Raw genomic sequence first — 25,651 nt, forward strand, 5'->3', positions numbered from 1 at the left:
TGTTTATTTTTGAGAGAGAGAAAAAGACAGAGTGTGAGCAGGGGAGGGCAGAGAGAGAGGGAGACACTGAATCCAAAGCAGGCTCCAGGCTCTGAGTTGTCAGCACAGAGCCCGACATGGGGGCTTGATCCCATGAGCTGTGAGATCATGACCTGAGCTGAAGTCAGACATTTAACTAACTGAGCCACCCAGACACCCCATCTTCTCTTTTATTTCTAATGTTTGTTATTTGCGTTTTCTTTTTTTTCTTAGTCTACCTAAGGATTTTCAATTTCATTGATCTTTTCAAAAAATAACTCTTCATTTCATTGAGATTTTTCTGTTTTTATGTTCTCTATTTTATTTCTGCTCTAATCTTCATTATATTCTATCATCTGCTAACTTTGGGTTTAGTTCGCTTTTTTCTTAGTTCCTTGAAGTGTAAATTGAGATTGTTGATTAGAGATCTTTCTTCCTTTTAAACATAAGTGTTTACCACAATAAATTTCCCTCTTAACATGGCTTTTACTACATCTCATAAGTTTTGGCATGTTGTGTTTTTATTTTCAGTAAGGGCAAAGTTATTAAAATAATCTGGACCCAGGACATAATTCTTCAGTAGAACTAAATAATTTAACCACATTTAATTATTGTTATTTTCCTAATAAAGATGTGCTCTCATTATACATCTGTCATCTCTTGATCATCTATCTAATTATCTATCTATCTATCTATCTATCTATCTATCTATCTCTGGAATGGACCTTCAAGATTACCTAATACAGCATCCTTATTTTCCAGAAGGGAAATCTAGGCCCAGAGAGATAATTATCTTGCCTGAGATCTCCTAGCCACTTACTTCCAAAGGTCTAAGGGCTCCAACTCAGTGGGAGAGCCTACACTTGCTACAGACTGAAAACAGACTTAGAACTCACAAGCCTTCAGGAGACCTTTCTTGGGAAATGATAAGAAAGGAGGTTAATATTTTAATTTGTTTTCTTATCAAATATTAAAGATTTGGGAGTCTCTGAGCTGGTCATTTTCTCTACTCTTCATTACATGGTGGTGTTTCTCCCCTCTGTGCCTGCTTGTTTGTAACTTTTGGCTTTACCAGGGCAGAGGGGGTGTGGATAGCGAATCTTTGATTTAGAGCACACTGACAGAAGATGGTGGAGCGATTTGGATAGTTTCTACAGAAACAGGGCTCTTGCTGGTCTGGGGCTCTGATTTTCCTGCATGAAAGAGGCATGAGTGAGCTGACTAACCTGAGAAGCTCTGAGGAAATCTGCTCTGTCAACAAGAAACTTTTCTGATACATCAGGCTTTTCCCTAGTTCTTGTCCGTTTCTCCTAGAGTTGCGGGGAGGTGGGAGGCAGCAGCATGATGCTTCTTTTTAGGGCAATCAAAAAGAGCAAGGGATGGAGAAATTTAAATGTTGGCAATATTTTAAATAAGCAACATCCTCCTCATCATAATCATTATCACAAATAGCATCTGTTATGAGGGCAGATGTGCCAGGCATTTTTCTGGGTACTTTACATACATTATCTCATTTAATTTTCCCAAGAGTTCTGCAAGGTAGGTATTATCTCCACTTTACAGATGAGAAAACTGTGGCTCAGAAAGTTTCAACAGCTTATTCAGGGTCACTCAGCTAGCATATGTCAAAGCGAGGACCGGTCTGTCTACAGTCCTTGCTGGACAGTGAAATTTGTAGTGTGTAGTCTAGCTTGCCCATAAAGCGATAATAGTCTTCATATCTGGAGTCCTGCAGGCCCCCCTCAAACGCGTTTTATATTCTGGACTTTGCTTTTTCAAGGACTTCACTTGACCACAGAGCCATGAGATCACCATGTGAGTATAATTTAAAAAATGGAGTGGACTTTTAAAATATGACTTAGGGAAATTATTGCATGTAGTTACCGTGTCCATCCATCTTGGAGACGAATTTCGAATTTTACAGACACCACTGTGGCCTTTGTGATAGTTCTCTTAAGTCATTCATATTCTCATAACTTTATTGGATTCTTTGCATGCCCCTACTGGCCAGTGGCGATGCTGCAGGCCTTCCGAAGGACTGTCGCCATTGCTTTGCTCTTTTCATCAGACACCCTATCCACTTCTTGATGCTTTTCCAAATGCCTGCCTTGATCTTTAATTACAATCCTCCGTGGACTTGTCAGAGCCAAGCTCATCCTGCGCCTTACCTTCGTCAGGCCTGCACTCCTGTCCCGGTCTTCCTCACTATTACTCATTTCCCTTGGCACTATCCTGCTGTTCTCAGCTCTGAGTTTACTGCCAGTTAAAGGAGCCTCCGCAGTGGTAGAGCCCTCTGTTACACTCCATCTCTCCTCTGAAATAACACTATAATCCCGTTTGCATACATCATTTTCTACTTTATTATCATAGAAGTATTTCTCTACGTAGAAAATACTGGCATGTGGAATTTGCCTAAATAGTATGGATGAAACATGAAACACATATGTTATAATACAGACACATACATTTGGTGAAAATCCCATTGGATAAAGAAGGGAGTTAAGGCATTCTGCCCAGGCCATTTAAGTCTTGATTTAGTTAGCGTCTGCTACATACAATATTATCCTAATTAATAGGCACAAGTATTCCAAAGTTAGGGGAACTGACATAGCATGAAAAAGATCTGAAGATCTACATTTAAAAACTTTTTCTGAAGCCCTCAGATAATAAGCTTAATAAGTCACCTTGAAATACTTTACACATGCTAATCACAGCCACCAAGAATCACAAAGCAGGGATACCTAGCCTAATGTTGTACAAGAGCTGTAAAATATTTATAGTCTGCAGAGTTCAGTTTACATTATTAATTCACTTTTCTGTCATTTCTCAGGAACTTCTGAAATTCTTGGCCTTTGAAATTTTGGAAAAGAGCTGTTTTGATCCTAGCACACCAACAAAACAAATACTGTTGTAGCCTCCACTTTCAGTGTATTCTGCTAATTGAGCGATTAGCGACCACCCAGGACAGTTATTCACAGATCAAAGAGCTCAGCCACCCACTTTCAACAGCTTTTGAAGTCCTTCCCTTAATACAAAATGGTTCAAGTGAAGGTGTTCCTTTCCCGGGTAGGGAAAGAGCCAGGAGTTACTGCCACTTTATTTCAGCTTTCCAGTGTCTTACAGTCGTAGCACAGGGATATAACCTTGGCAATGTAAATTAGTTTGGAGAAACTGGTAGGCCAGCCATACTGGCTTTGCTGCTGGCTGGCCATGAGACCCTGAAGAAATTTCTTATAATTTATAATAAAATTTAAATATATAAAATAATATTATATATATATTTATATATATAAATATATATTATATTATAATATAATATATATAATTTATATATATTATATATAAATATATTTTTATATATAAATATATATTATATATATTATATTTATATTATCTATAATTTATAATTATATTATATTTATATATAAAATAATATATATTATTATATATAATATATTATATATTAATATATAATATATAATATAATAATATATATAATAATATTTATATATAAATATATAAAATAATATTTTATAATAAAAATTTCTTATAATAAAATATGAGGCCTCATAATTTATTTGGGCCTCAGTTTTTTCCTCTAGTAAGAGAGAGGGTTGAACTAAGCCAAACTGTACAACCCTTAGTTGCTGTTATATTCTATATTATGTGTCTTCCTGGTGCACACACATTCACAATATTTACACAGTGTACATGTGCCTGTATGTGCACACAAAAGAGGTGTGCAGCACTTTAAACAGACTTGATAACTCAGAATTAGATCATGACTCTCACTTTATAGAAATGATTCTTTCCAGAATGATTCATTATGTGATTCCTTTAAGTCAGAAGTGGGAAATATCTGACCCTAGACAGATTTATGCACTTAACTTATTTTTATTCAGCTAATAGGGTAAATTTTTCATATGCTTGTAATTGCTAAATCACAACATGGCTTTAAAAAATTTAGTGGCAGTACCTAAAAGGGGACAGGGAGAGGCTGATACTTCATTAATTTCTCTGCTTTATTTTGGTTTTATTCTTCTTCCCTTCTTTATCTTTTCCTAGTCAGTACAAATTGGTACAAATATTTGAAACATATGCAATATATAACTTTAACAACTTTTTTTTCTGATTGAAAGTAACATATGCTCATTGTGTAATATTTGGAAAAAATGAGAAAATTGGCAGAAAGAAGAAAAAAATCACTCAAATTCTAACAAAGGTAATTATTGTTAACTTTTGTTGTATTTTCTACCACCAGCATTTTTCTATTCATTTGTATATAGATTGCATCATACCACTTTCTGTGGTGCTTTTTAATTTAACACCACAGCATAAGGGGTCTCTATGTTATTAAAAGTTCTTGGTAAACATAATTTTTTCCGTTATTTAGCATTCTGTCATATAGCTATAGCATAATTTACTTAACCACCTTCTTACTGTCGGCCATTTAATTACTTCCAATTTTTCACTATTATAAATGAAACTGCAGTGAACATTTTGGTGTATAAAGCTTTTCTGTCTGTATTTTACATTATTTCTTTAGGATAGATTCCCAGAAATTGAATTTACAGGGTCAAAGGTAGGAACATTTTTAAGGCTCTTGATCTATGGAGCCAAATGGCTTTTCCAAAATGGTTTTTATCAATTTATACTCCCTGTAGTAATATGTGAGAGTGCCTTCTTCTACCACATCCTTGTCTACTCCTCTTTAAAAACTAAACAAATAGTCTTTACGATTTGGTAGGTAAAAATTATGCGCTATTGCTAAGTTAATTTTTATTTCTGTAATTACCAGTGATATTGAACAATTTTCTATGTTTGTTAAGCATTTGTAATTTCTGTTTTGCAAATCTTCTGCTTATATCTGCAGCATATTTTCAATTCCTTGTTTTATATATATATATATATATATGAACATAATTTTGTGTCATCAGTATATAAATCAGATGAATGCACACCTCCTGCTTCCTTTAAAAATGTTGTGTTAGGGGCGCCTGGGTGGCTCAGTCGGTTGAGCGTCCGACTTCAGCTCAGGTCACGATCTCGCGGTCCGTGAGTTCGAGCCCCGCGTCGGGCTCTGGGCTGATGGCTCAGAGCCTGGAGCCTGCTTCTGATTCTGTGTCTCCCTCTCTCTCTGCCCCTCCCCCGTTCATGCTCTGTCTCTCTGTCTCAAAAATAAATAAATGTTAAAAAAAAAATTAAAAAAAAAAAATGTTGTGTTAAGTTGCTTTTTTTGTTGGTCTTGGTTGATCTTTTTTTCTATTGGCCATTGTTTCTCAAAATTGTCGTTTTAAATAGCAAGCTGTCATGATGTGCTTCTGAGTAGATGGCTTTCAGATATCTGAGTTTTATGTATAGATTTTCAGGCACACATCTACTAAAGTGACATATGCTTCTGTATAATTTTTCATTGATTTCCAGGTAGCTGATGTGGTCTGTAACCTTCTTAAGTATATGTAATTTGGCATTATTTAATAAGGGTTAAACAAAGAATTTAATGAATGTTCTTTATCTACTATTTTGGTGTATTTCTTCTTTTATATCTGTGGATTACCAAAATCAAAAATAAACATTTTTTTTCATGTTGCTCCTTTTATCTGACATCACAACTTGAGGATTTTTCTATGTTACTAAAAACTCCTTTGGAAATAGAATTTTTGATGGTTCCTACTACCCTTCCCTCACTCCCAGCCTCTGTCTTGCACATTATTCTTCGCCAGTACAGGAAAAACAGGGACACACACTTCAGCATGTTGGCCATATGATTAGAAATCAGTGTATGTACAGGGCCCATGAATATTTTATTGATAACTGTGGTGAGATAGAGTGCATTAGCTATTTTAAAATATGGCTGCTCAGATGTAATTCAAAAGTTGTTCAAAACAAGTTAATCAAATTTATTTGTACAAAAGCACTTTGCTATGTGCCAAGTGCTAGTCATTGATCAATGGTGATCAAGTCATTTGAATATTGAACAAGTCCACAACCACTTGAACGGTTCTTAAGGGATAGGGGATGTTTTTGGTCAGGCCACAACTCAACTCTGACTGCAGGTTCTTATCCCTGATGACTGTGGCTCTGAGCTTTGAACACACTAATTCCATAAAAGAGAATGTACTTTCAGGATGTCAGACGCACCAGTTTGGAGCAAGCTTGAGGATTCACTTCTAGACCTTCAGTAACATTTTATCTTCCTGGGGAGCTAATATGATTCAGATGGGCCAGAGTTGGCTCTTGGGACTCTTGTTTGAAGCTCTGACACTCTGCCAAATTCTCATGTTCCACTAGGTTTTTGAGAGTGTCTTGTATTTACACGCAGAATTCTTTTTAAACAAGGTGACGGTCTTTGCCTTGCCTCTGTCACTCCTACAGAACCAAAAGGAATAAGCAAGTTGTGGAAGAGTAGAGAGAACGGGAGTAGAGTAGAGAATATAGTTTCATTTCGGCCTGTTGTACTCTTTTGGCTTATAGTGCCTGGGAATCTTGGGGCTTCACAGGCCCCTGGGTCACTTAGGGGATCTCATTTATTCCATTTCCAACATAGGAGGGACAAATCTAGCCTGTGTGACATTTCATTATGAGAATTTGAAATAGTTTTAAAAATAATATTCTTTATAAAGGGACTAGGACTAGAGAACCATGAGGACATTTTATTGAACTTGACATATAAGCATAAAATACAAATTAGAACTGGGCCATTGGGAGATGGAGCTCCTGATTTCTTTCTTCCGCGATGTTATTATAGCCCCGAATGAAAACCTTTTCTGAGAGTTAATTTAAGGCTCTCATTTTGGTTCTTGGGACAGTTGTGTTTAGCCTATGAAATTTCAATTCAGTGCCTTTCAATGATTATTTATATGTGAATCACTAGGATCGTTTCCTTGGGTTGGACTCTGGTCTCTATTATTTTTAAACTTGAAGACCTTGGGCAGATTTCGCTGTCATGAGGAACCAATGATGTGCCCATGTTGAGTGCTGAGCATGGTGCCTGGTGAAAATAAGTACAAGTGAATATTAGTGATTGTCATAATTTTCATTAGATTGTACACTTCTAAAGGGCAAAGCTTGTTTTACGTTTATATTTTTGACAACTTAGAAGAGTGCCTTGTAGGTTGTAGGCGAATAACTGTTAGATTTGATTTGTTTCTTCAGTACCTTTTCTTGGGTTTGAGCACATCTTTCACTCTTAGCTCTGGTGGTGGTTATAGTGATGAGGGTGGTGGTGGTTCTGGCCGCCTGTGTAAGATACGTGTAATTTACTATTCTGAGGCTAAATAGAGGATTCAAGTTTGCAGGTGCCAGTCTGACACCTTTTACCAGCACCACCGTAAATTTCACTTTAAAAAGCTTTGTAAACTGCATTTTTTTTTAAAGAAAGGTTGTGTGGCTGCATCCCTACGGTAGGTGAGAACATTTATATTTAGAATTACTAAGGAGACTGTCTGATTTCATGAAGTTAAGAATAAAATTCCAATTTGGCAGTGAAGTAGTGTGACCCTCATTGCGTTTGTAGCACACCTATTGAAAGGCACTAAGTAATGGCTTGGAATGACCATTACAGGTTTAAATGTAATTCAGTGGAGCCTGTAATTTTCTCTGGGCTTTGAAGCTTAGTGAAGTTACAAGCTGGTCAGGACCTTGAAAGGAGGAGGGGGAGAGCATTGATGCAGGGGGATGCGAGGAAGATGCTCTTCCTTCTTGAATAGAAATCACAGTCCCATTAAAAGAAAAATGCCAGAGTCTTGGCAGAAAACATAGATTTGCATATTCTTCACTTGCATTTGCATATTGAGTTCAAGAGGCTGTATCTTCAAGTCTGTAAAATAAATAGTGTAATCTGCTGCAATTGTGTTCCAATCCAGTATCCTGGGCATTGCACAAATGAAATACATAACACATTTAAAAATCACATTCCAGAAGATGAAAGATGGCAATCAACTAAAGGGGACTGCACATCAGTGGTACCGATAGGGAGCAGAGACAGTGGGGCTTGGCTAGAGGACAGGACTGAAGAAGTCACTGCCCTCAGGTGTCCTCGCCTGCAGAGGAAGCCTGATTGGATGGATCCTGCACCCACTGGAGTTTGCAGCTTCAGAGACCATGGTGCCCAGGGTACCGCCTCCCTCCCAAAGTGGAAAGTCTGCATGGTGCCCAGAGGGGCACTGTCTTCTTTTAAATTGTCCCTGGGCTGGGCAGAAGTCACACTGGGTACAGGACATTGGTGAGCAGGGCTCCGGATCTGATAGCTACCGTGCCCTCAGTTTCACTGGCTCTTCCAGTTTGGTGTTAGAAACCTATACTTAACCTGGTTTAGGAGACAGCAATGACACAAAAAGTGATGTGGGGGAAGCATAATCCCATAATATTGACAAGCCCTCCTACAGCACCCTCTCCTCTTAATAGATAAATACACCAAGTAAAAATAGTGTTTGCTGTGTAAATGCTACTTTATGATAGTCCCCTAGCTTCTTTTTCCAACTGCGTTGCTGCCTCTAAGCTTCTCCTAAATAAGCTTCTCCTCCTAGTGCTGCCATTGTGCCCAGGGGATGGTGGTGGTACCAGCCCACCAGTCAGCAGCAGACGGTCAGACGTCAAGACCCGGTTTAGGCTCTGCAGTTTACAAATCCCCAATATGGCTTTCAGAAGCTATAGAGTAATCCATAGGAGATTCTGAGTACAGCCGGTCCTGAAGTAGTTTCCTTTCTAGAGGTGATAGTTAGGTGGGCAAACTTCACAGGGTGTTAAAACCAAAGAGATCTGAGAGAAGAGACAGATGGGGCAAGAGGAAATTACGGGAGGGGAGTAGTGATACGCAGATAATAAGGAGTGGTAGAATATCCAGGAAAGACTGGGAAAACACCCATTCCTCATCAGTGTTGAAATATTTTCTTTAATGTTTAAAGTGCTTGGTTCATGAAGATTTGACTGTAAGAAGTCCTGGGATCTTAACCGCAGACACAGGGGAAGGTGAGGGATGAAGACAGTGGGTGAGATCGGGGAAGGCAGGACTGATTCAGCAGTCGAGATAGCTTCAAAAAGATGGGTGGGGGATGCACCAGATGATAGGATCTAAAGAGACACAAGGAACTCAGGGCCTTTCTGGGAATCTGCAGGGCTTTTGTTCACTTAGAAGGAAGAAATACAAGAGTCAAGCAGAAGGTCAGGGATCTGGTTGGCGAGCTGGAGTTCAAGGCAATGCTCCAGCTGTAGTAGGGGATTGCACAGCCATCAGGGAAGCTGGCTGTATAGTCAGGGTCAGCCTGGCAGGGGCTGCTGGTCAGCAGCAGGGTCTCAATTCCTCTCAGGCACAGTGAGGACAGAGTTAAGGTAGACCATTTCAGTCCCCACTGCCCAGAGTGTCAGACTCTTGCCTTGATCAGGCTTTGCTGAGAAGCCTAGAAAAGATAAAGTATGCTAATCAGCATGGCTGAAGAATGACCGACCTGTGGGGAGCTTTGCTCCCCTGATTGTACATCATTGTACCCGTTGCCGGTGGGTATATTAGCTGCTGGGCTCATGAAAGGAAGTGGGAAATGCACTTCCTTTCGTCTCTTGAATGACAGCCAGGTGTATGTCCATTTCACCCGTGCAAACATCCATCCTTGGTGCCATTCCATAAGCCCTACGAGGCTGAGCACACAAGCAGTTTCGAAAAATAAGGGTTTGGCGTGGTCTTGGGGAACAGAAATACCTTACTGCTGTTCACATTCTGATTTCTCGCGCCAGCCTCTCCTTTCAGTTTCAGCGAAGTCACTTAACCTCTGGCTCTTGGTGTGGCCATTTACAAACTGGGTGTTTAATACATGCAAACCTTGCAGAGGTTTTGTGGAAATTAATTAGGTGAAGGTTAGAAAGTGGTTAGAAGATGGAGCTCTGACGTGATCAAGTCAGGTAATTATATTGCGCTTACCTAAAATCCCCTCGGCAGACTCAGATAGAAAAGCTTCTTCATGCCCTATCCCAAGCTAATAGGTGGTGAACTTGTTTTCTTTGCCTGAGATGTTATGTACATCAGTTTGGGGGTTAAATGCAACTGTCTCCTTTTGTACTCATTCCACTCATTCTGTCCTCCTCTTTCATTTCTTTGCCTTCTCTTTCCGATGCCGGTTCAATTATTTCATTGTTTGCTCACCTGACTTGCAATTAGGACAAGGGAGACAGCAGGCTTGTATAGGCAGATGAAGGTCCTTGTTAGTCCTGGGACCAAGTCCACAGCCACTCACACAGAGCCGGTGTCCCCATACACCTGAGGACGTGACATGGTTTCCTTTCCATCTCAGAGGGAGGGTGCTGTATAAATGCAATCCTTGGCCACAAAACAGGCTTCTTAAGGAAATACCTGGGAGCTTATTGGCCCAGAGAAGTACTTATTGGCACTTACCTCTTCACAACTGCTCCAAAGAAATAAAATATATGAGATTCACAAACCCTCAGTCTTCATTACTCACTTTGTATAATTATTACTTGTCCTGGATGAGTGGGTAAGTGTAAGTAAGACTGCAGCAAATCCCCAAAGTATTCTGAAAGCAGGTCGCTTTGACTAAGAATTGAATTATTCTTTTAGGAGTTTTGATTTCTTTTTCTTTTATTTTTTTCCACTTCCATTCATGCTGTCTCTTGCTGATCTTTTTTGTAAGAGTTTTATTGAATTCTGTGCCTTATCCCTCTGCCTTATGTATAGTGTTATGTATCAGTTTTATATTAATTTTTTTTTAATTTAATTTCAGGGACAGAGCAAGCATGGCTTTTTTGTTTTCCACGAGGATTTCTCTATACTCACTTAATTATGAAGGCGTTTCAAAACATCAGTGATGTTTACTTTATAAAAATTCACTGAGTTGAATATACACTCATAATGTAAGTTCTTGTCTGTGTAAATGTTACCTGTTAATAAAGTTTTTAAGAAGTCACTTTCATTATTAAAATTTTCTAATCTATTTTCTTTATCCATGCTTTTGTTTTGTCTATATCACTGAAGGTTTCTTCAAAAGCATTTCAGCTTACTTTTGTAACTATTTTCTTGCTTGAAATGTAATTGTTTTTCTGTGCTGGCATTTGAGAGCCTGTATAGAATAGTAATTAAGTGCAGGGCTGCTAGAAATAACTATGTAACCTGGGGTTACTTAACTTTAAACCGTATCACTAAAAGTGTAACTAAAAGGGGCACCTGGGTGGTTTAGTCTGTTAAGCATCTGACTCTTGATTTCGGCTAAGGTCATGATCTTGCAGTTTATGAAATTAAGCCCAGTGTCGGCTTCTGCACTGACAGCAAGGGCCCTGCTTGAGATTCTCTCTCTCCCTGTCTCTCTGCCCCTCTCCCCACTCGTGCTCTAATTCTCTCTCTCAAAATGAGTAAACATTTAAATAAATGAAATAAAAGTGTAACTCAAAAATGTATAACTTAAAAGTTATACTTTTGTATACCTCAGTTTATTCATCTGTTAAATGGGGCTGAAGTTGTGTGTGCCTCATTGGGTTGTGTGAAGATTCAGTGAATTAGTACACATAAAGCGCTGAGAGTGTGGTTATCACACAGTCAGTGCTATGTACGCGTTTAGGAGTGAGGATTTCTTTTGTGCACCTCTGTTACGGTACCAGCGCTCCCTACATTATTTGGTTGAGAAGCACTGAGGCCTCTGGAACTGGCTTGGGTTGAGGAAGTTTATTACAGGGCAAGGATTAACCGGCCTCCAGTGGACCCTGGGGTTGGGGGTGAGTATTGGACCCCTGCCGGAACCCAGGCAGCTACTCTTGCCTATCTCCTTCCCTGCCGCTGGCTGTAAGAACTGTTGATGTCTTGTCTCTGCTTCTCTGTGCCAATCTGCTGTTTCTCTTTGCCTCCTGGCCCTTCCTGCATGCTCATCAGCGCTCCAGCTCAGACTCACCCACTCCAAGCGGTACCTCAGCCTGCGGTCTGTTCAGCAGCACAAGTCCGTTGCCCACAGCTAACTTACGCAGCTCTTTCGAGTTCACATTACAGTTTTCCTAAAACCTTGGTCAGGGACCCGGCCCTAGCTCAGCAAGCTGGGGCCCGCGGGACGACGTGGAAGTGTGGGAGCAGACAATAACGTTGTGCTTCTCCCGAGGCAGTGTCTCACCTGAACCTCTCCGTGGCTTTTCAAAGCAGAATTCATCATGAGATGAACTGATTTGGTAAGAGTTCTGCCTCAGATGAACTCATCCGGTCCGTTGCAGTCCACTAAAACACGTGGATCGCGGCCAGAGTTTGAGAAACACTGCTCTCCGAGCCTTGAGGGTAGCGGTGGATTGGCTTGGGGAACGATTGGTTTCTCCGCACTCCTCCGTTGAGGGCGTCTCTGTCTGTGGTGCACAGCAGTGTCACTCAGGGCACTTGTGAAAGATGCATATCTTCACCTTTTATCTGCAGAGATTCGGCACCACCTTTTCTGGGGTTCAGCCTGCCTACCTGCAGATTTCACCCAGTGCTCAAGTGCTTCTGAGGCAAGTTGCTTGCAGACCACGTGTAGACAAACACGGCATTAGGTGGGAGTTCTCTACTAAATGATATACTTTGCTCCCACTTTTCTTCCCTCTGTGCATGAACACTCTGTCTTATGAGCAAACTGTATTTCAAAAATCAGCTTCTGAGACCCTTGCTTAAGCTGAAGAATCCCATCTCTTTTAGGAAGGTTGGTAGATCCCTAAACCAACATAAAAAGCCCAGTTAAGCTTTCCTTTAGATTTTGTTACTAGCACTTCCCAGACCCCATAGCCGGTGTGAATGATGTGGGGAATCACAGGCTGGGGGTGGTGACAGGGCCCTTACCTAGGCAATGAAGCATTTATGTGGAGAGTGAAGTAGACAGGAAGGAAGAAAGAGTGAAAATCCTCATATTAATGGGGAGAAAAAGTTAGTTTTGGGGTTTCTGACCACACCCTCGTGTAGTCAGAAAGATCTCTTAAGGACATGTGTATGTATTTTCAATTTCGAGAGACTTCGTGTAGTTGACACTTCAATTGTTGTTTTTGTTTGTTTGGTTTTTGGTTTTTGGTTTTGGCCCTGACTACTCTTTTTCTGTGGTTTAGTATTTATCTTTCATTGTCGACCAGATTTTCTACAAGTCGGTAGTGCTGACACTTGGAAATTATTTCCACAATTGTCTCCCATCACTGACTTCCTCCCAAATGTTGGTGTAGAGGGCAATTTTAATACAATTTTAGACTCCCACTTTCTCTGCCTCTTACTGTGTTTTACTCTTCATCAATTTCAGATCTATTATCTCCTCTCCAGCAATTTTTTTTTTTTTATGGCCTGATTATTTCCTAGTGAAGAGCTGTAACCTCCACAGGGAGCTGCTTACTTTTTGTTATCCCTCAATCTCATAGACGCTAACCAAAGTAACCTGCTACAGGTGCTCATTTAAATGCACTGCTCTTTTCTCTGAAGTCTCTATGATGAACCAAGCTCATAGAAGGAATCTTGAGTCAAAGGTGGAAAAAGTATTTTCAGCAAAGGAAACCACCACCACCAACAAACTATAAAACCAGTTATAGGTATGTATTCACAACTAAAAGATTTCCTCAAACTAGAAATAGAAGGGAACTTAGTTAATCTGAAAAAAGACATCCATGAAAACCCTATAAGTAGTATCCTACTTAATTCTGGAAGACTGAATGCTTCACCTCTAAGATTAGGAGCAGGACAAGATGTTCCCTGTGCCATTCCTGTGAAAAATTGTATTGGAAGTCCTAGCCAGTGTAATAAAACTAGAAAAAGAAGTGAAAGGAAAAAAATACAACTCTTTATTTGTGATCAGTTATGTAGAAGGTAGCAAAGGATATACCAAAAACCTACCAAAATGAATAGGAAGTTTGTGAGGTAACACGATACAAGGTCAATGAACAAAAATTAATTATACTTATATATACTATCAAAGAACAATTAGGCATTGAAATTTAAAAAATAAGATTATGATATCATAAATACATTTGTATATTCTTACACAAATAGTGAATCATTCATTGTTTTACACCTAAAACTAATATGATGTTATATGTCAGTTATACCTCTGAAAAAAAAAAAAGGAAAAGAAATACCCAGTATCTTTTGGTTACTCTTCCTGTAGTAAATCTTTTCCAATCCAAAAAAAAAAAAAAAGAGAGATTTTTAGGGATGAATTTTGTAAAATATCTGGCTCAATATTTAGATGTCAGTTCTCAAATTTTGATATAGACTCAATACAAGCTCAATAAAAACTCCAGCAAGTTTTTTTGTAGAAATTGACAGCTGATTCTAATTGTTTTTTTAAGTTTATTTATTTATTTTGAGAGAGAAAGAGAGCACAAGTGGAGGAGGGGCGGAGAAAGAGGAAGAGAGAGAGAGTCCCAAGCAGGCTCTGAGCTATCAGTGCAGAGTGCACTGTGGGGCTTGATCTCATGAACCGTGAGATCATGACCTGAGCCAAATTCAAGAGTCTCACTATTAACCGACTGAGCCACCCAGGCTCCCCTTGACAGCTGATTCTAATATTTATACTGAAAAACAAAACAAAAACATTTGAGTAAAAGAACAACGTTGGAGAGCATACATTGTCTGATTATGAGAGTTACTGTAAAGAACAGTAATGAAGGTAATGTGATAATGTCATAAGAATAGACATAAAGATCAGTCAGGCTGAAGAGAGTTCCAAGGTGGACCCACACATGTATAGTCAATTTATTTTTGACAAGAAAAGAGGACCTTATGCTATGTTAAAAATTAACTTAAAATGTATCATAGAATTATAACTGTAAAGATATGAAACTAAAAAACTTTTAGAAGAAAACAGGAGAAAAATTTTTGTGTCTTTGGTTTAGGCAAAGATTACCTAGGCATACAAAAAGCATGACCATAAAAGAAAAAAATTGATGAATTGGGTTTCATTTATAATAAAAACTTCAGCTCTTTGAAAAGCATTGTTAAGGAAATGATAAGATAAGCCACAGAGTGGGAGAACATATGTACAAAATACATACATGAATTTTTTGTGTCTAAAATATATAAAGAACCCTTAGAACCCAACAGTAAGACAAACAACCCAATTAAAAGTGGGCAGAAGACACTTTACCATAATAGAGATACAGAGGGTAAATAAGCATTTGAAAAGATCCTGAACATTATTAGCTGACAGGAGATTCATATCAAAATCACAATGAGAGGGGCACCCGGGTGGCATGGTTGGTTAAGTGTTGGACTCTTGATCTCGGCTCAGGTCATGATCTCACAGTTCATGGGATCAAGCCCTGTGCTGGGCTCTGTGCTAATAGTGTAGAACCTGCTTGGGCTTCTCTCTCTTCCTCTCTCTCTCTGCTTCTTTCCCTCTCTCTCTCTCTCAAAATAAATAAACTTAAAAAAATGAAAACCACTGTGAGATACCACTAACCATTTAGTAGAATGGCTAAAGTTTGAACAAAAGTAAAAGGAAAAGAAGAAGGAAAGAAGAAAGGAAGAAAAAAGGAAAACGAAAGGAAGGAAAGGAAAGAAAAAAGCCATAAGACCAAGTGTTGGTAAGAATATGGAGGAACTGCTGGCGGTATAGCCACTTTGGAAAAGTCTGGCAATTCGAAGGTTAAAATTACTTTCACCTTATAACCCAGCAGTCTCATTCCCAGGTACCCTCTTAAGAAAAAGGACAACATAGGTTTCCAATAAGAACTACATGCGAATGCTATAGCAGCTCTATTCATGAGCATCAAAAGTGGAGACACCCTCATGTCCATCAACAGTGAATGGATAGATGTATTGTGCTACATCCATACAAAGGAATATCACTTGCCAATTAAAAGGACAAAGTGCTGATACATGTAACAGTATTGATGAAACTCAAAAGCCGTTATTTCAAGTGAAGGCAGTCAGATTAAAAAGGCTGCCTAGAGTCTGGTTCCATGTACAGTATATTCTAGAAAAGACAAAATTATGGGGACAGCAATTAGATTAGTGGTTGCCAGGCATGGGAAAGGGCAGAAGGGATTAATTACAAGGGGTTCAGGGAGCTTTTGGGGTGATGGTATGATACTCTATACCTTGACTATGGTGGTGGTTCTATACTGCATCTGATTGTCAAAACTTAAAGAACTGTACACCTGGAAGGGAAAATTTTATTTAAAAAAAAAATTTTTTTTAATGTTTATTTATTTTTGAGACAGAGAGAGACAGAGCATGAATGGGGGAGGGTCAGAGAGAGGGAGACACAGAATCCGAAACAGGCTCCAGGCTCTGAGCTGTCAGCACAGAACCTGACGCGGGGCTTGAACTCACAGACCGCAAGATCATGACCTGAGCCGAAGTCGGACGCTTAACCGACTGAGCCACCCAGGCGCCCCAAGGAAGGGAAAATTTTAATGTGTGCAACTCATACCTCAGTATAATGGACCAAAAAAGTTTTATGTTTAGTTGCAATTTACATGCTGGAGTGCGCATGAATGAATATTTATCTGTACCGTTTAGTAATAACAAACCTGTACATTTGCATAGTACCTTTCAATTTGTAAGCTACGTTCATACCTGTTTTCTCTTGTAAGTCCCACAAGAAATAGGCATTGTTCACATTTGGGAGATGAGGTACTTCTCTGAGGTTCAGTGAGGCTAAGTGATGTGCTTAAGGTCACATAGGAAGTCTTCTTTAAATCCAGGGCTTTTTCCACTATTTGTCAATGCCACTTTAAAAAAAATAGATCGTATTTGCCAATTTTGAAAAAAAAATGTTTTTCTGGCTTACTTGGCTGCCCTTTCTTCTCCTGCATTAGCTAGGAATTACTGCTTTGGTGCCTTATACTTATTCTCTGGTTCATACTAATTCTAAGGAGCCTCCTCATGCTTCGGTCAGCCCCCTCCCTTATCTCACACATCCTCTGCCAGAGCTTGTCCATTTTTTCTGAAATACAGGTCTCCTGAAAAAATGCTCTTGATAAGCGCAGAGCCATCTCGTGGCACCCACCGTGTCCCCTTCCTCCTGGCAAATGTGACAGATACTATTTGCGTTGTAGGTAGCTAGTTGATCTCTGCATTCTTTCTTCATCTATCTCCTAGAGAAATTTGTGTAAGAAAGAGCCATGTTGACTCTGGACAAGGAGACAGATGGAAATTCGGAGAATTGGTGTGGGAATGAACAATCACGCGGCTGGTGGAAGAAGGAGTGAATTTCAAGGCAAGAATGATTAATTAGGTGCAGGGGTAAAGGCTTAGAAGATCCCTTCATTAAACTCTGTGGAGCCCAGACTGGATCAGTTATGTTCTGTCGGACTACACCGCTACCTAAGTAGATTCTGAAGGGAAGAGGAGAACGGGAAGGAAGATGTCAGGCTTTAAAGAGAGAAAAATGTCGTTTAGCGAGCAGAAGAAAGTGACTCCGATGGGGACGCTTTGTTGTGGAGTGCGAGGATAAGCCAGAGGAAAAGATGGTTGTATGAAAACATTAGGACATCGCATCAGGTGATGAAGAAGGAATTTGGTGCTAAAATAGAGGGTTTGACTTAGACCTGACTATAAATTCGGCAAAAGAAAAGGACAAGGGCACATGAAGAGGTGTGGAAACGTTGCAGACATGTTAACCTTGAAGTGAAGCCAGTTAACTAAACAGACGGAATAAATGTAAAACTAGGCCTTTACAGTTTATGAATGATTAAGATTTGAGTCACGGGCTTGGTTGCGGGAAGGCAAAGTGGAGGGGTCGTGGTTAAATTCGGGGTGGAGGTGAAGCCACCTCAAACGGGGTGGGTGAAAGTGTGAGGACGCTCACAAAGAACTCCAGAGAAGGAAATGGTAAGAACAAGAGAAGACACTTTGAGAAGCAAGGCGAGGAATGAAATGAAAAGGATGGAGTAGGCAGGACAGAGTGAATGAAGAGGGGTACCCTTTCGCTCTTTCACACGCATACACGCGGGCACACACGCACACACACACGCGCGTGCCCTTACTCATCTGCCAGCGTGAGGCAAGAGAGAATTTGAGATCCGAGCAAAGGCTGCCTGAGGATGAAGGGTTTCAGGGAGAGTTTCACCGAGACTGAATGCGCAAGTGACAGGAACGAGCGGAGGAGCTGGGGGAGTGGACTTGGGATGGAGGTGACAGGGGAAAGAGAAGTCTCTGGGTACAAGGACAGATGCAGGGCCGCCGTATTTAGCTTCGTGGTACCGCAAGGGAAGAGTTCCTGTTGAGAAGAACGTTTCCGCGAGTCCCCTTTCAGTCAAACACACTTCAGTGACTACTGTTTCATAAGCACTTTGGTTTCTTAATCATTATAAAATTGGGGTCTTAACTTCTGACAGTGACAGCTATTACCCGGAGGCAGACCAGGAATTTCCGTGTTGTAATAAGCCAGCCTCGTTGATTTCCCAAGCAGCGCTCGCAGGCAGCTGCGGTTTCGTTCACCTTGGAAGTTGAGAATGAACTGGATGTAGTGATGGAGGTCTGTTCCTGCCCCCCCCCCCCCCGTTCTCTTATCTCCTCTGGTTGCGTCTCCAGCTGTGAGTCCAGGCACCTTAGCTGAGCACCCACATTCTTTTGCGTATCTGTTCAGCTTTAGCTCATGACTCCCCTTTCCATGAAAGCTAGCTGCTGGCCAGGCCACACGGCTTCCCGTCCCCCAGAAGCTTTGTGCCTCACTGCTTCCCCGCCTCGGTGCCGCCTCACTCCTGTGCCTCCGCTCAAGCCCACGTCCTCACCTTACATACCCTCAGAGCTGCTGCCAGATGAACTTGTCCTCAGTGCCCAAGCCCAGGCCGTCTGTCCCTGCTCACCTCCAAGCCCTGTGACGGTCCAGTGTTGGGGTGCTGAGTGTGTCTTGTCTCTGTGCCCGAGCGGATAGTCCTTGTGGGCAGACGCCAGGTCTAGACTCCCTGGGACACTTCACTGTGATTCACACCTTGGGCCTCAGTAAGGATTTGTTGATTCATTGGATTTTTAAAAAAAAAAAAAATTTTTAACGTTTATTTTTCTCTGAGAGAGAGAGACAGAACGTGAGCAGGAGAGAGACAGAGAGAGAGGGAGACACGGAATCGGAAACAGACTCCAGGCTCTCTGAGCTGTCAGCACAGAGCCCAGCGTGGGGCCCGAACTCAGGAGCGGTGAGATCATAACCTGAGCTGAAGTCAGACGCTTAACCGACTGAGCCACCCAGGTGCCCCGATTCATTGGATGTTTGAGGGGAAAGGGGTAGGAGCTCTAGTGTGAAGTGTAAGTTAAGATTTTGCTTTCAAATTCTATTTTTTTCCACTTTTATCGAGACGTGATTGACTCGAAGGTATGTAGCATAAGGACCGGACTTACATATGTTGTGAAATGATTACCACATAAGTTTCCCTAACATCCATCATCTCATGTATCAAACTCTAGTTTAAAATTGGAAAGTCACAGATACCCTGAGTGCATCCCTTGTATCTGGATGTACAGATCTCTGCCCGTGGATTCTGGCACAGCTTGTAACCGAGTTGAGTCAGAGAGGAGCTTCATTTGGCCTCAGTTGGGCTGGGGAAGGAGTGTGGCCTGTGCCAGCTGTCCCTGCCCTGTAGTTTCTGTGGCGATGGCGGACACGGTAATTCAGGCCTGATGTACATGCTGCTCCAACAGTGTGAAAATGCTGGATTCAGAGAGAGTGGCTAATTGCTTTTTTTTTTTTTTAATGTTTGTTTATTTATTTGGAGAGGGGGGGAGGGGCAGAGAGAGAAGGAGAGAGAATCCCAAGCAGGCTCCACAATGTCAGCACAGAGCCCAGCACGCGGCTCAGTCTTGAGATCATGACCTGAGCCACGATCAAGAGTCGTACGCTTAACTGACAGAGCCACCCAGGTGCCCCTATTTGCTTTTTAAAAACAATATAAAATTTGAAGGGTGACCAAACTGCAACTATATTATTATTACAGCAAGAACTCACAAATAGTTTTCTTTGTTCTTTTTCACTATTTCAATTTCTGCATATTAAGGAAAAGTTGCAAAGTTAACTGTCATGTATTTACTTGAAATATCACCTTTGTGTTTTCTTGTGTGGCTGTATTTCTTTGTTTATACTTTGGCCCGTAATTTGTCAGTGAAAATTAATGCGAAAATCTGATTTTTTTCCTGGAGCAGAGTCTAGCCGAATCAAAGAGAAAATAAAAAAAAATAAGGAAGTTAGGGCTTCATTAACCAGTTTGTTTCTTCAGTCGTGTGAAGTCCCATTTAATGACCACATTTTCTTTCATGAAAATGCTCTGCCTTTCTCTGGATTGTACTTTGTAGTCATTCTGATAATTGCTTGGTATGTTTTTCTGATTCCCGATGTTTTTTTTTATATTCCTCATTTTCAAAATGTTGGCTTCTGAAGGCCGTTCTCTTGAAACAGTCTACAGATGTTTACGCATTCTTTGCAGAGGGCTAGGCACTTGGAAAGCGTTGCTGCTTATGAAGCTGGTAACCAGGACCTGAGGATAAGCAGGAAGTTTTACCAGGAGAGGCTGTACTTTATGTAGTGGTGGGTGGTGGTAGAATTCAGGTCCTGCTTTTGCCATTTTGAAACTAAGAGAGGCTCCCAGGCATTTTTGTGGAATGCGGGAGGAATCTGTATTATTTATGGTTAGAGCAGGCAACAGATGATAGCCTGAATCGGTTTAATTTGAAGAGAGTTTAGAAGAAGGACCGTTTACCAAGGTGTGGGCAGTGCCCAGAAACTACAAGAAATAGTAAAGTGTCTTGGAGCCGGAAGCAACTTGGTATAGTTACCAATACCTGTAGTCCTGAAGGAGGAAAGTGGGGGCAGTTCCTGGAATCTGGAGGGGGTGCTGTATGGAGAGAGCCGTGTGGAGAGGGTCATTTGATGGAAAAGCTGTGACCTTTAGTCAAGTGATACAGCCAGTTCGCAGTGGATCCTCTGGGAGGGAACCCCTAGAATTGGTCTTCTTGTTTCCCCTGAGCTCCTGCTTGTGCTGTCTGTTGGTCAAACCCACTGGAAGCCAGAGGACTAGGAAGCCCATTGATGTGCTCCAAACAGGTCTGTCCCCCCAGGACTCAAAGCAGAGAAGAGTAGAGAATTGATCTTGAGGAGGAAATGGAAGATGGAGGGATTCTCAGATTTTTAAAGCTAAAAGAGACTTTGAGAACAACCAGTCCATTTTCTTTGATAAAGAAAGAGAGGTTGAATAATTCTAAGTCACATGGCTTGTTGGCGGCAGAATCGTTTTTAAGGCCTGAGATTTCCTGATCCTCAGTTCCCTGTCCCTCTACTACACCATTCTTGCACCATGATATGAGAGGAGGGGGGAGAGAGGAGGAAGGGCAAGTGAAATTAGAGTTTTGTTTCCACTTACGATTAATTCTCTGAATAGATGCTCCCTTCCACATGTAACATCAGAGGGATTTAAATGAGTTCAGAATTCAGTTATGATTGGTCGTGCGCTTAACAAATGTGTGTATTGATGGCAATAATAAAAAATGGCATTTTATATTAAGGAATATATGACTGCGTTGAGAGTTGGCTTAATAACTGGCCAGCTCAAATGGCATAGCTGTTGTTCCCTATTGATTCTGGCCTTGCCGCTGTGCTCTCTTTGAAGTCTTTTATGGCCTCAGCGTCTTGGTTTAAACCTAGGCTCGGAGTGAATGCTGAATCATGTGTAGATGCCAGGCTTCATCAGCAGAACCATCTTAGAACTCAGAGACCAAGGGTTAGAGGGCAATTTGTACACATATATATAAATCACTCGTGGAGGTGTTGATTCACATCGGTATGTACACGTGCAAATAAACACTTGGATACATAATCAGTTATTAGCTAGCAACATCGACCTAGGAATGATCCCTATATAATATGAAGAAATTAGAAATGATATTGGTGTTTACAGTATTTTCCTTCATGTTATAACCTTTAGGGAGTGAAAGACCTAGAACAGTGCCTTCGTTTATGTGTCAATGTTGATGGAGAGGGGCAACTCATTATTGGTATTCTTAGGTACTTATGCATTGGTTCATTCATGGGTTGTCATCAGTAAGTGTTTAGTGAGCACCTGCCATATGCCGCGCACTCTGCTAAGTACTAGATAAGGGTACTTATATGCCGGGTACTCTGCTAAGTACACAGATAAGGAAGGTAGATGTAATCCTCACTCTCACTTAGGGTCTGCAAGAAAAGTATCTTAAGCGCCAAAGTAGGGAGAGTTGGGTTCGCCTCTCCTATACTCCATGTAGGGAGAATCACTGTGAGTGAAAATATGGATTCCAAGGATAATAAATTGCTATTTTGATGAAGTTGTCATATTACTTTGCACAAAATTTGGTGACTGATGAGAAGGGGGAGTAGTGCTACCTGGCTCTAGAATTTAAAGTCCATTTAAAATATTGTTTATAATGGATATTGGGTTATTTCTTATAGACCAGCTTTTTAAAAAACACTTTTAATAATATTATTTGACTTCCTAATTGACTATACAGTAAAATTCACTTTTTGGGGGGGGGGATATACAGGCCTGTGATTTTTAAAACGCTTAAGTTTGGATTCACCAGCACCATTAGGATACATCCTCAGAACTCCCTCTTGCTGCCTTTTTGTAGCCACACCCTCCCCAAACCCTAATATGTGTGACATATGGCAACCATTGATACATTCTCCACTGATGTAGTTTTACGTTTTTGAGTATGTTATATACATGGAATTATGCCATATGCAAGATTTTAAGACTGACTCTATTCATTCACCATTTTGCGTTTGAGATTCACCCATGTTGTGTGCACCACCAGCTCTCTTTATTATTGGGTATAGTCCTGTCATTATTATGTTTGATGTATTAATCCATTGAAACATATGTACATGGTTTCTAGCTTTTGGCAATTGTGAAAATATGTTCTGTAAACAGTTGCATGCAGTGTTTTATATAGCAGAATTTTCAAGTTAGGTAAATACTTTGGAATGCCAGTGCTAGGTCTATGGTAAACTTGTTAAACATAATGCAAATCCTAGAAACAGTTTTCTGAAATGTGTACACCATTTTCATAACCACCAGAAATGTACGAGATTCCCACAGAATTTATGCATCCTTGCCAGCACTTGATATATGAGATGTGTGTATATATGTATGTGTGCATATATATATATATCTGTGTGTGTGTGTATGTGTGTGTGTGTGTGTGTAGATTCACACATACATATACATATATATGTAATATATATGAGAGAGAGAGAGAGCCATTCTCATAAGTGTGGAGAGGTTAGCTAACTTTTTAAAACAACCCATTTCTAAGGTCAGTAAAAATTGTACTAAAGCTGGAGAGAGTGGTGGAAAAGGAGTCTTTGACTCTTTACTAAGTAATTCGAGGCAAAAGAAATTCCTTATCTCCATCTAAACAGAGTATATTCACATTCAATGAATAAATACTAGGTAGCCGCTATTTGCTAGATGCTTTTAAGTAGATGGTTTAATATTCCCAACAACTCTGTGAGGTAAGGAATATCATCCCCATTTTATAATGAAGAAAATGAAGTCTGGACAATTTAAGTTATTGCCCCCCATCCCCACAAGATGTCAGATCCAAATTTCAATTCTAGATCTTTTTGATTTCTAGATCTTTTTCCCTGCACTATTTCAGTATCATTTTGTTAGCTGTTATTATATCAAAATTCATATTTATGGGATCCAAAGGACAGTCTTAGAAAATTCTAAAGCATATGCAATTAGATTTTAACAGTAAGAGAGAATATATTTTTATAGCACCGCCCTTAAAAAGTCAAGAATAATAATAAGAATTAAGTGCAGTTCTGTGAAGAACTAGAAATGAACTCTACACGCATAGTGTCACTTAAAGCAAAGTTCCATGGGATTGTTAACACATTTCTGTGGATGTAAATTTCAGTGGCAAGCGTCACTAGCTTGCTTTCTTCACTGCACCCTAACACCCTTCTAACTAATATTTTGTTATTTTGCAATTTCAGTGTATCGTTTCCTCCTGATCTCAGGCAGAATTAGGGGGGCTTCTGTGGTGCACAGGGCCTGCTCTGTTATAGCTCCTGTCACATCGTGCCGTAATCTCCTGTCTTTTTGTCTGTCTTGGCCACTATACTATAGGCTCCTTGGAGATTGGATCACATTCAGTGTTGGATCTCATCTCCAAGCACATTACCTGGCACCTAGAAAACATTCAGTAAACACTTGTTGGATAAGTCAGTCTCCACAGTAATCCTGTGAAAGTAGTTACTATGTCACGTTTTACAGATGAGGGGGATGGGGGCCGGCGAGGTAAAGAAAACTGATCCAGGACTGCACAGCAAGTTAAGAGTACATGTAAAACATGTGTTCTCAACTCCATAGCTTTCCTCTGTCCAGCACAACACAGCACGACTCTTGTGGTTGGTGGCACTGGGGTTTAAGCAGTACGGGTTTTTTTTTGAGGGTGGCTTGGAATATCATTAGGCAGCAGAGCAGGTTATCTTGGGGGACTTGGAAAGGGCCTTTTCAACACCTAAATGGTAGATCGATCTTAGCATAGGTTGTTTATCTGCATCTGAGAACACCAGTGTTTTCCCGGTAAATGTCTACAGGTCTCGTGGCCCCTGCCCCATCCCTGGCTCACGGTTGTCCTCCCGACATCTTCCTTTGACCTCCTTTCCCCGTTGAGATCTTCTGGCAGCCTTGTTCCTGTGCTTCTCTTTTTATCATCCATCACCCATTTTCACTGCTCATCCCCCCCCCTTTATAGTCAGTGACAAGCCAATAATTTTTATTAACACTTGAAAATGATATTTTGCTGTTAAACCAATACACGCAATTGCCCTAATCTGCTGCCCAATGGTAGTAATCAGAATCAGGTTTCAAAAGGTTTGGATTTCAGCAGGGCTGCCCACACTGTCCTTAGAGGCCTATAAATTAATTATAATTAAGAACCATGTGCAGATGTTAGATGAGAAACTTTGAACAATTTTGGTGTCCGCTCTTGCAGAATATTAAAGGGAAAAACTCCATGAGTGACTGTTGCTGGTGAGAGTACAGATAGTCATCTACATTTGTATTACAAATTTCTATTAAAACGCACACACAGAAAGTGATTTATAATCCTTTATTAGTTATCTCTACAACCCTTGTGTTTAGAACTTGGGTGACAGTAGAAGTGATCCTTCTGCCTTTGTACATAAAGCAGGAAAAGACCTGCTGAGGATAGAAAAGCCTAGATGGAGCCACTGGAAGTGTTGTAGAACAAGGAGGGAGCTCAGGTGGTAGGTCTGCTTAGACCAAATAAGAACAAAAACGCTTTTATTCACTAGACGTCCTAGGAAATAAAATTTTGCTGCCGAGGAATTCAAAGCCACATTTGCCCTTTGCAGTGATAAGGGTATCTTCTCGTAGGGGTCAAAGGGACTGGTAGTCTTTGGAAGGGCATTCTTGGCTGCGTTATGTAGGAGGACTTGATGGTTCATCTGCTGGGTCAAGGGTTTACCTGTGTCTTTTCCCTCTCCCATCTGTCCTGCTCTTCTCTGATCAAACACTTTCCCAGAAGCAATTTAACTAAGATTCTGTTTTCTTTGATTTTCTATATTTGTTGTGGCTATGGTATGTTGGAATGGATTTGGGGTTGGTTCCGCACAGGAGTGTATTTAGATAAGTAAATACCCTAACAGGACCAGGAAACACTGTTTATTGCCATGATGGTCACTACATTAAAAACGGATTCAGT

At 40.5% G+C, this 25,651-nt stretch overlaps 1 protein-coding gene across 3 annotated transcripts in view; it reads left to right on the top strand.

Moving 5' to 3' along the window:
- The window catches only part of GRIN2B (glutamate ionotropic receptor NMDA type subunit 2B), a 411,435-nt gene that overhangs the window by 88,172 nt on the left and 297,612 nt on the right, over positions 1-25,651 (top strand). The window lies entirely within an intron of this gene.

The sequence above is a fragment of the Panthera pardus genome, unplaced genomic scaffold (genome assembly GCF_024362965.1).
Source record: "Panthera pardus isolate Hobbes unplaced genomic scaffold, ASM2436296v1 HiC_scaffold_6, whole genome shotgun sequence".
Classification (NCBI taxonomy): domain Eukaryota; kingdom Metazoa; phylum Chordata; class Mammalia; order Carnivora; family Felidae; genus Panthera; species Panthera pardus.